Source organism: Sus scrofa, chromosome 6 (assembly GCF_054392235.1).
Source record: "Sus scrofa isolate SSC_HxYL_T2T_F1_AM1 chromosome 6, Sscrofa_HxYL_maternal_Yorkshire_Landrace_v2.0, whole genome shotgun sequence".
Taxonomy (NCBI): Eukaryota; Metazoa; Chordata; class Mammalia; order Artiodactyla; family Suidae; genus Sus; species Sus scrofa.
Genome location: NC_139388.1, coordinates 162,289,982 through 162,301,049, shown reverse-complemented (window position 1 = coordinate 162,301,049; position 11,068 = coordinate 162,289,982). Strand labels below are relative to the sequence as shown.

Below are 11,068 nucleotides of genomic sequence, written 5' to 3'. Positions count from 1 at the left end.
CAGAGTAATTCAAACTGGTCCCGTGATGAAGGTACCATCAGAGATCACCTGAGAAGCCCTCATACAAGAGACGGTCCCTGAACTGGGTCTTAAAGATGGGTGAGTTTTAAAAAGCAGGAGAGTTCCCTGGTGGCTCAGTGGGTTAAGGAACCAGCATTGTCACTGCTGTGGCTTGGGTCGGAGCTGTGGTACAGGTTTGGTCCCTGGCCTGGGAATTTCCACATGCCGTGGGTGTGGCCAAAAAATAAATAAATAGCAGGATTGGGAAGAGGCAGGGCAGCTCAGGTATGGCACAGCATGAGGAAAAACACACAGGCCGCTCTCTTCTGCTGGCAGCACAAAGGCAGCCGCCCCCTTCCAGGTCTCTGGACTCCTCACCCTTCTCCCCATAAACCACACAACGCTGCCAGGGTGAATGTTCTGAAATATGCCTACCATATGCCACTCTCCTGCCAAAGCCCATCCGTGGCTTCCCAGTGCCCTCTGAATAATGTCCTGTCATCATAGACCTTGAACGTTTGAGGTTACTTTTGGTCACAAGCAGGCACAGGACTGCTCTGTGCTCTGGGTGCTCACAGGCCACTTGGCGATCCCGTCAGGCAGGCCATGGCTGCCGTGCCTTGCAGGGAACAGCAGCACAGGAAGCCCAGGAGCCGGGAAGCCCAAGGTGGCAAGACTTTGCGGGGGGCGACGGGGGGGGGGGGGGCAGATGGGAGGTGGTCCTTCAGGGGAATTCAGGGTGGGAGCGGGGAGAGAGGGTGTTCCAGGCAGGGCCCTGGCCAGCCTCATGCTTCCCGCCTGCCAACCCCAGCTCCTTCCTGGAGGATTTAAGACTGTGTAGAGCAGTTGTTTTAAATTTCCGGGCAGGGGGCTGTGCAGGGGGGGGTGCTGCAGGCCGTCTGGGGTGTGGGCTGCTATTTACCAGGGCCCTTTGTGGGACACAGCTCTCCAGGCTGGAGGCTCCCGCAATTGCTTCCAGCTGGGCTGTCAGCCAGCAGGAGGCGTTGGGGGTGGGGGCAAGGGAGGAGCACAGAGGCACGAGGGGTCCCCTCCAGCCCAGTGTCCCCTCTGCCTCCCTGGGTGGCTACTCTTGCAAGGGTAGCAGGCCTGGATGGGCATCTTTCAACATGAATGTATCTATAAACCGGGAATCCATCCAGCCTGGACGTTCGGAGCTTTATGGCCTTTATGCACTTAATCTTTCATTTCCTCTCCCCTGCTTCATCTCCCCGCTCACTTCCCCTCTTTCCCGGGAGGAATTGCTCCGTTCCCCCTCCCCCATGGCGTGTTGTGGCTCCACGGGCCCCTTTGTCAGAAAGTACCTGTGTGTACAGCTGTCCCTTGGTCTCTGTCCAGGTCCCCACCATTCATTCCCTTTACTAGAGCAGCAGTGAGTACACACTGCGTGGCATGAGATCCCCCCTTGGCCACCCAGCACCCAGAGGGTGCACTCCTAGGCCAGGCAGCCAGGGCCCTCCAGCAAACCCCTCTGCTCCCCTCGGGCGAACCCCAAGCTCCAGCCAAACAACTCACAGCAGCAGCATGAGGGGACAGTGCCCTTCCCTTGGTCACTGGGTCCCTCCTGGGGTCCCTTTCCCCCCTGGGCTCTGTGCTCCGGCATCACTTTCCAGATACCCACTCCCAGGCAGTGGGTCGGGGCCTGTCCTTTGTGTGCCTGTAGCCTTGTTTGTGAAAAGGAAAACACTCTTTAGGTTTTCTCCTAAGCCTGTTGATAGATGAAGCTTTGGAGGTTGTGCAGGACTATGTCAGTCGGAGGGAAAGGAGGGTAGTTCTCCTCCATCATTGGGGAGGGGGTCCTACTTTCACGGAAACATATTCCTTTTACCTTGATAATTATGTTGTGCTCTTTCCTGGTAGAATCTTAGGACTAGATACTTGGGGTATGACTTGTCTCTAACATCCCAGCACTTGGCCAGGGTCTGGCTCAGAAAATCTCTCTGGTGAGAGATCCTCCAGTTCCTTCTGGTCTTTTATGCAAGGGCGACCAGGGCTCAGAGAGGGAAAGGAACTCACTCAAGGCCGCACAGCAAACGAAGGCAGGGTTGGAGGTTGAGCTGGAGATGCAGCGGCCGGCCTGCACCCCAGCCACGGCAACGCCAGACCTAAGCTGCATCTGCGATCTACACCACAGCTCAGGGCAATGTCAGATCCTTAACCTACTGAGCAAGGCCAGGGATCAAACCCACATCCTCATGGATACTAGTCGGGTTCTTCACCTCTGAGCCACAGTGGGAACTCTGGGACCGGTTCCTTTAAAAGATACTAGTTAATGAAAAGAGCCCTTGCCTGGGAGCCAGGAGAAGAGTGGGTTTTAGCGCCTGTTTAGTGCCCATTCCAATCTCAGACAAGTCACAGGACTGGAACCTCCTTGGACACTGCCCCTGTCCCCTGCCCCCACTGGGTTTCCTTCCTGCCCGTTCTGATGGCGGAGGTGGGGACTGCTTTCTGAGAGATGACTGCTCCTTTAAGGCCCCTCCCTCCCTCTCCTGCAGACTCTCTGGAGAGCTGGGCTGGGACTGAGGGGGTGGGGGGGTGGCGGTGGCAGGTCCCAGCTGCAAGGCCTGGTGGGTCCTACTCTCAGAGAATGAGACTGCACAGGACAAAGACTGTCAAATGTTCCTTTTGTTCTGGGGGTGGGGTGGGGCTGGAGCCTGGGCCAGCCCAGGGACGAATAGAACGGGAGGGATGTGTCCGCAGAGGATCTGGGCAGGATGGGGTGAGGTTTTTCTCTCTGAGGGTCCCAGAGGGTGAAAGGTAAGACAAACGAGTCCCTAGGCTGCCCTCCCAGGCCCAAGAGTGCTTTGGCCTCTTGTGGGGGGAAAGCCACTTGCCTGGTGCCATGGCCTGGCTCCCACAGATCCAAGTCACAGAGACTTTCTCACTGGGTTCTCTGCCCCCCCTCGCCCGCCAGCTGTGGCGCCCCCAAGGGGCCGAGCACTGCTCTCTCTCTGTCTTCCGAAAACCCCACTGGGATGGCCTCACGGCTCCCACCTCCCAGGGGAGGGACGTGACCATCGGAAGGGGCCGTGTCCCTGGCCACTCAACTAGGGAGGAGCAGAACCAGGATTGGAAATCGAGTCTAGACCTAAAGTCCAGGCACGGCTCCTCTCCTCCTTGACGCTAAAGGTCACTCCGGGACAGATTTTAACCGGACAAAGGGATCTTCCAAAAGCTGAAGCGACTCGCCTCAGGTCTCAGAGCCTGTTTGGGACAGGGACTGGCCAGCCCAGCCCTCCCACCTGCTCAGACTGGCTTCAGACCCAAAAGACCTGAGCCTCACAGCCTCGGGATGTGGGGGCCTGTCTCCTCCCTCAGGTCAGGGTGAGCGCCTGGATTTCACCTTGGAGCCTTAGGGAGAAAGCTCTTCCTTATCAGCTGTGCGCCTGTCACAGTGTCTCCGTTCTTGGAGGCTGAGTTGGCTCCCCTGTGAAATAGACTGTGTGGACGTGGCTGGGGCTGGTGGAGGCAAAGGTGACATGATGGGACCCAGGGACAATGGACAGACTCCCTTCCTGCTCTGGTCCTCTGCCCTCCCTGCCTCCTCTTGCCCCTTTGGTCCTGAGATCCGATCAGACTGGATTGATACGCCGCAGGAAGCCAGTTCAGCAGGGGCTGGGAGAGACAGGCAGGGGAACAGGAGGAGGCAGGAGGCAGAGAGGGGACAGGGAGGGGCCGAAGGAGGCGACCGCCTGAGAGCCTGGTCTTAAGGTTTCTGTTCAGAGGCAAGAATTCATTTCCTGGAGGCTCATAGCTCTCGAGTTACTCAGTGCAGTCTCACCCCCCAGACCCCCAGACTGTCCTGGGAAGAAGCATCCTCCTCCTTGCTCCAGAGTGTCCTTGGGAAGGCCCTGTCCAAGCACTGGAAGAGCAAGTCACAGTGTTGGGTGGCGCCGGGGGCCTGCCAGGAATTCCATGCCTTTTGGGCCCACGGGTTGATAGCGGACTGGAATGGGGGTCAGGGGTGAGCTTGTCTTGAAGTCAGGAAGCACCCTGTTCTCCAGCTCCAGATGTATTTGGGGTGGCCTGGGGCATCTGGGGATTATGGGAGTGCTAAGGCTGCCCAAAGCCCCCCAACTTGGTGTCTCTTTCGACCCAGGTCTCCCTCCACCCCCGAGTTCCCTGGCCTCTGGGGAGGCTGAAAAAGCAACCCCCACAAAGGAGGGGGAGACTGACTGACGTCAGGTTGTGCCCCTCTGCTGGGCTGGTTTGATGCCCCCCCGCCCCCCGTCTCTCAGGGAAGATGCTCAGGCCCTTTAAAAATAAATAAATAAATAAATTGAAGACCAGATTTAAAGTCTTGCCTGAATGCTCCCAGCCCGGCTTCCCCCTCCCTCCTCCCCCTGGAGCTCTCGCAGCCCCCACTGCCGGAGTCCCTCCTGGGCAGTTAGGCCTTCCAGCGGAATGGGAAGAGCAGGCGGGAATCTAGTGATCTTTATGAGCCTCCCAGTCCCAGTCGGCTCGGCTCCCTGCTCCTTGCTGTAGGCCTTACCTCTCTGCCTTCCACCTCCCCACAACCCCGCCCCCACCCCCAGGCAGGGGGCATCATCCCCACTGTCTAGAGCCTGGCAGAGAAGAGAAGCGTTAGGCTGAGAGGAGAGGGACCTTGCAAGCAGGCAGAGCTTCAGGTCTTCCAAGCTGAGTTCAGGGTAGTTCTTTTTTTTTTTTTTTCCTTTTTAGGGCCAGCCCCCGCAGCCTATGGAGGTTCCCAGGCTACGGCTGCCGGCCCACACCACAACCACAGCCACAGCCACAGCCACGCAGGATCCGAACCGAATCTGTGATCTACACCACAGCTCAGGCTACGCTGGATCCTTAACCCACTGAGCGAGGCCAGGGATCGAACCTGCAACCTCATGGTTCCCAGTCAGATTTGTTTCCTCTACACCACGACGGGAACTCCTGGAGTAGTTCTCGCCTATGCCAGCCCTGCTGGTGATCTCCGAAGCCAAAGTGCAGGGTCTGGCTGAACTGGGCAGGCACGGGAGCTGGGAGGAGCCTCGTAGGCCATTTGAGAGGAACCTGTCTTGTGGTGGTGAAGACACTGGGGCCCAGAGAAGGTGGTGATGGGCTTAGCCAAGATTCTGTAGCCATTATTCCAGGCTCCACACGGTGCTAGGGGCTGGGGAACACACTGGACAAAGGACAGGATGTGGGTCTCAGGGACCTCTTACTGAAGGGGCCAGCAGTGCAGCTAGGGTTTCGATAAGGGAAGCATGGTGGCCTCTAATTGCACAGAGCAGCCCCCCACCTCCCCACCCCCATGAGCCTGTGGCTTTTTGTAAGACTTCCTGGAGGAGGTGATTTCTGAGAATTGAAAGGTAGCTGAATGTCGGGAGAGAAGGACCAGCAGGGAAAGAGTGCTCCAAATGGGGAGGGGGCAGTTCTCCATTCTCTGCCCCCAGGAAACCACTGGAGAGTTTTGTTTATTTACTTATTGTCATTTTTGGGGGGCTGCCCCAGGACATAGGGAGTTCACAGGCCAGGGATCAGATCTGACCCAGGCCACAGCTTCAGCAACGCTGGATCCTTAGCCCACTGAGCGAGGCTAGGGATTGAACCTGCAACCAAAACTCCCAAGATGCCACCTATCCCATTGGGTCACAGTGGGAACTCCTGGGGAATTTTAAATGGTGAAGTACATGCTGGCTTAGGGTTGCCAGGTAAAATACAAGACGTCTGATAAATTTAAATTTCAGATAAACAACAAATAATTTGTTTCCAGTCTAGGTATGTCCCATGTAATAATTGGACATACTTAATACTAAACTAACAAGATTATTCACTGTTTATCTGAAATTAAAATTTATTTATCTATTTATTTTGTCTTTTTGCCTTTTCTAGGGCTGCTTCCCACGGCATATGGAGGTTCCCAGGTTAGGGGTCGAATTGGAGCTGAAACCGCCGGCCTACACCACAGCCACAGCAATGCTGGATCCTTAACCCACTGAACAAGTCCAGGGATCGAACCTGCAACCTCATGGTTCCTAGTCAGATTCGTTAACCATTGAGCCATGGGAACTTCCAATTTGAAATTAAAATTTAACTGAAGAGGTTTTTTTTTTTCTGGTCCCGATCGCAGCACACAGAGGTTCCTGGGCCAGGAATTCAACCCTCGCCACAGCAGTGACCCAAACTGCTGCAGTGACAATGCTGGATTCTTAACCCGCAGCACCACAAGAGAACTCCTAGAGTCCTGTATTTTTATTTACATGTCTGGCAACTCTGCCCTGGTGAGATGGCTTGGAGGATCTGAGATTGGAGGTCAGAGGCAGCAAGGAGAGGGCAGAGACATTAGGGACTGAGTTTGGACGGAGTGAGGAGAAGGAAGAGGCAAGGCTGGCGCTGGACCTCTGAGCGGTCAAGTGGAAGCAAGGAGGTGGTGGGAAGTGGGCAGGGGGCACATTTAGTTATGGATGGTTATGGCTGAGATTCCCCAGGGCCCTCCAAGCAGAAATGCTCAGGTGATTGTTGGAGACAGGGTTAGAGGCACAGTGGCTGAGGTGTCATTGGCAGAGTGGGGGGAAGGAGGTTCCGACAGAGGAAACAGCAGCCGCAGAGGGGCAGCAGTGTCCCCATCACACGCCCCAGCCGTACCTATTGGCTTAGGGGGCCGGTGCCCGGCTGCAGCTGGTCCCCGTCCCTGGTCGTACCACCCTGGCTTTACCTCTGCTAGTCTCCCTCTGAATCCTGGAATTCGACTTTATCTCCCCAAAGGTCACCTTGCCCAGGGCCCTGCCCTGGGGCGGACATTCCTCACATTCCGTGACCCTCTCGGGAGACAGCAGGCCAGGTTTCCCAGCATCCTTAGCTCCTCTTGGCAAGACCTCCTGAAGCCCTACTATGCCTCCCTGGGTCTGCGATCCTCCGTCTGACAGTCTGAATTTGGATTCTGCCTCTGCCTCCTGTGGACTGGATGATCCTTGGGCCGATTCCCTCTCTTTCCTGAGCCACAGGGTCCTCACATGTAAATTGAGTACGATTCTGCAGGCGTGTTGTATGGTCATGTCTTTAAAAGCCCCTGCCTTACATGTGGCCGTCAGTAGGTGCTCTAAAATACTAATTCCCCCTTTGCATTCTTTGAGCCTGTTTCATTTTATTTTAAAAAACGTTGAATTATTATTATTATTATTTTTTGGCTCTCAAGGGCCACACCTGAGGCATATGGAAGTTCCTGGGCTAGGGGTTGAATCGGAGCTACAGCTGCCGGCCTAGGCCAGAGCCACAGCAACGTGGGATCCGAGCCATGTCTGTGACCTATACCACAGCTCACGGCAACACCGGATCCTTAACTCACTGAGGGAGGCCAGGGATTGAACCCGCATCCTCATAGATGCTAGTTGGGTTCGTAACCCACTGAGCTACAAAGGGAACTCCCTGTTTCCTCACTTTAGAGGGAGAACAATAATATGACCTCCCATGACAAGCCAGGGACTGGTCATTCAAGGGCTCCGAGGGCCCTCGAGGTGGCTGTGAGGGAGGCCAAGGGACCCCATACTTCTCGGGGCCAGCAGGGGCTGGAGGCAAAGTCTGAGGTGACCTTAGCTGGGCAGAGTAAGCAGACAGACAAATGACCGCAGCCTCCGTAATATGGCTGCTGGGAACCACAGGGCTGGCCAGAGGGTCTTGGTGGGAGAGGCTGAAAGACACAAAGGCAGGGGAGCCCATAGACCAGGGCAGCAGGGCTTCTGCCCTGAACTCTGTTATATAGGGTTCCCCTCTGCCTTCCTCCAGCCCCACTCCTCCCTGCAAGGTGAGGTGTACATGGGGCCAAGGGGACATGGCCCCCGAAGCCCAAGCATACCATTCTAAATGTTTTCTTTCTTCTTCTATTTTTTTTTTTATTTTTTATTTTTTTGTCTTTTTACAGCTGCACCCGCAGTACATGAAGTTTACAGGCAAGGAGTCGAATCGGAGCTGTAGCTGCTAGCCTGTGCCATAGCCACAGCAACTCGGGATCCAAGCTGAATCTGCAATCTATACCACAGCTCACCGCAACACGGGATCCTTAACCCACTAAGCAGGGCCAGGGATCGAACCCAGGTCCTCATGGATACCAGCCAACTTTGTTTGTTTGTTTGGTCTTTTGTCTTTTTAGGGCCGAACCCAAAGCATATGGGGGTTCCCAGGCTAGGGGCTGAATCGGAGCTACAGCTGCTGGCCTACACCACAGCCACAGCAACGCAGGATCCGAGCCATGTCTGTGACCTACACTGACAGCTCATGGCAACGCCGGATCCTTAATCCACTGAGCGAGGCCGGGGATCGAACCCTCAACCTCATGGTTCCTAGTCGGGTTTGTTAACCACTGAGCCACAATGGGAACTCCCTGAGCTTACCATTCTAGATTATCTTCCAGGCTCTGGGATATGGAATTCCCTGCCCAAAAGGTCCTGAGCCCACTCCCAAGACCTGGGTCTGTCCACCCAAGGGACTGTGCTACTGGTGTGTGCAAGCTAGCCTGCGAGGCGGAAAAGGAAGCCGTTTGCGGGGTGGGGGAGAGGTGTGCCTGAGAGCTTGGACACGGGGCCTGGTTCACGGGGCTGCACACAAGGACTCTGCGGTGGGGAGGAAACAGTGGGGAGAGGAGGAACCCGGCAGGTGGACTGCCTTTGAGATCTTGCCCCGGGCTGCACACGTGAGGGGTGATCTGCCCTATGGAGGGACCATTGCCAGGGAAGTCCCAGGGTGTTAGTTAGACGCTTTGATCCAATGATGGACCAGTTTTGCCTGTAGATTCCCAGATCCCCACCCGCCGCGGAAAATCATATTCCTGAGTCTGGGAGAAGATCTTGGAATTTCCACGTCTAACAAAGATGGCCAGAGGCCATGCTGGTGCTCTGTGTTCAGAAACCTGTTTAATTCTCCCAATAACCCTGCAAAGGAGGTAGCCAGGAGGACACAGGCTGGCGAGGAGACCTGCCTAAGACTTCAGAGCTGCTGTAGGACAGAACTGCGACAGGTCAGCATAACGGGCTCTCTCCTTGGACTCTTCTGCTCCTCCCTCACCCCAAACAACGCTCCAAAACCCCGCAACCTCAGAACAAGATGATGGCACATGTAGAATGTGGGTCGAAATTCCTGAATGTCTTCTAGACAGACTCTACTTGGCCCCGGGGAAAGGAAGCTTAGAAGGCAGCCCTCTAAGCACAAGTCCTCTTCTCTGTGCAAGAGGGTGTGGGCTGGTGAGGGCCCCTACCCCCGGCTGACTCTGGGGCCTCGCTCAGGCCCTGGAGGGTTGGTTACCATCCAGGCACTGATGTCTCCCATGCTGGTCTCTCAGCTCCAAAGTCAAGTGTCCCCAAGCCGGGCAGTACCCCTCGCCCCCTTGCTCCACACTCACAGCTCATCATCTTCCTTCCCGCCCTCAGAACTCTTCTGGCCCTGCTGCCCCCCCGCCCCAGTGCCCAAACCAGCCGCCTAAGCGTCCGTGGCCTTCCTCACCTCTGCCTTCTCAGGCCACATCCTATCCACAGGTCACCGTCCTGCCATGTCTACTTCCTTGACAGCCGAGAATCAGTCCCCGCCTTCCACTGACCTTGGATGGAAGGTCGTCCCCTGTTCAGGATTCATCATCTCTTACAAAGACCGCTGGCCCCTCCAAGCCACTGAATATGTGGCAGCCGGAGTGATGTCTAGGAAAACAAGGGACATGTCATGCCTTGTTGACACTCTTCAGTGGCTCCAGTCGCAGTGCCCTTCGACTAAAAGCCAAACTCCGAGTTATCTTTTGGTGCCGTGGATGAAGGAGCCAGTGTTGTCACTGCAGCAGCTTAGGTCGCTGCTGTGGTGTGGCATGGGAGTGAAAAAAAACCCTCAAAAAACAAAAAGCCAAACTCTTCTGCACTCTCCAGCAGCACTGAGAGGCTTTGTAAGTCCTCCGAATTTCTGCTACTTTTCACTTCTATGCCTTTTTTTTCTTTTTGTCTTTTTTTAGGGCCCCACTGGTGGCATATAGAGGTTCCCAGGCTAGGGGTCGAATCAGAACTACAGCTGTCCACCCACACCACAGCCACAGCAACGCGGGATCCAAGCTGCGTCTGCGACCTACACCACAGATCTTGGCAACGCCGGATCCCCATCCCACCGAGTGAGGCCAGGGATCGAACCCGCAACCACATGGTTCTTAGTCGGATTCAATTCTGCTGTGCCACGACGAGACCTCCTCACCTCTACGTCTTTACTGCTGCTGTTCCCTCTTCCCTTTGGCTTCCTGGCTAACTGCTACTCCCTAAGATTCCAACCAGCCTGGCCTCCTCTGGGAAGTCCAGGCTGGGTTAGGCCTCCTACTCTGGGCTCCAAAAGTCTCTCTTCCTGCACTTGCCCCCTGCAGTAATAATAATAGCTGATAGTTTCTGAGTGCAAACTCCATGTCCTTTTCTTTATTGACCCATTTAACCCTTTGCACCACCCTATGAGGCAGGATCTATGATCACCTCCATTTTTGAGATGAGGAAAAGGTTAAGTAAACTGCCCAGGGTCACACTACTTGGGGATTTGAGCCCAGGGGGTTGGCTCCAGAAAGCCGGTCTTTCATCCTGAGATGCTGTCTCCTGCCGCGTGGGGTGGACATGTGGCAGGGGTGGCGGGGTGTCCTCTGTAGATTGTGAGACCCTGGAGGGCTCTGACCCATCAGCGCTCTGACTTCTGATCCATCAGGATGAGCCGAGCAGCCAGCCCAGGTGCTGGCACGGGTAGGTGCCCGACGCCTGGCGCTCCAGTCAGTCCTAGTCTCCGGCCCCTGGGGGGCTCTGAGGGCCCAGGGCGGCGGGGGCCTCGGGCGGCCCAGCTGGGGAGGGCTTGGGGCCAGATGGGCTGCGCGGCGGCGAGGAGGCCAGGGTTGCCGGCCGGGGCCGCGCGTTGCCATGGGGACGGGGGGTGGGGGCGGCCCCGCCCCGGCGGGCGGGGAGCAGGTGGCGGGACGGTGCGCGGGCTGGGGGAGGGGCCGGAAGGGGCCCGCGGGGGCCGGGGCTGGCTGGGCGCGCCCCCGGCTGCTCCTCCTCCTGCTGGCCTCCCAGCTCCTGCTGCTCCTTTGGCGACTGGGGCTCTG

The 11,068-nt window shown here is 56.4% G+C and overlaps 1 long non-coding RNA gene across 2 annotated transcripts; it reads left to right on the top strand.

Moving 5' to 3' along the window:
- The first annotated feature begins 574 nt into the window (after positions 1-574).
- LOC110261226 (uncharacterized) lies at positions 575-10,384 on the top strand. Of its 2 annotated transcripts, XR_014805176.1 has the most exons (4): positions 575-667; positions 6,101-6,251; positions 7,889-8,980; positions 9,495-10,384. It is a non-coding gene; the product is annotated as an uncharacterized LOC110261226 (long non-coding RNA). The 2 variants fall into 2 exon arrangements; XR_002345182.2 differs by lacking the exon at positions 6,101-6,251.
- Positions 10,385-11,068: the final 684 nt, after the last annotated feature.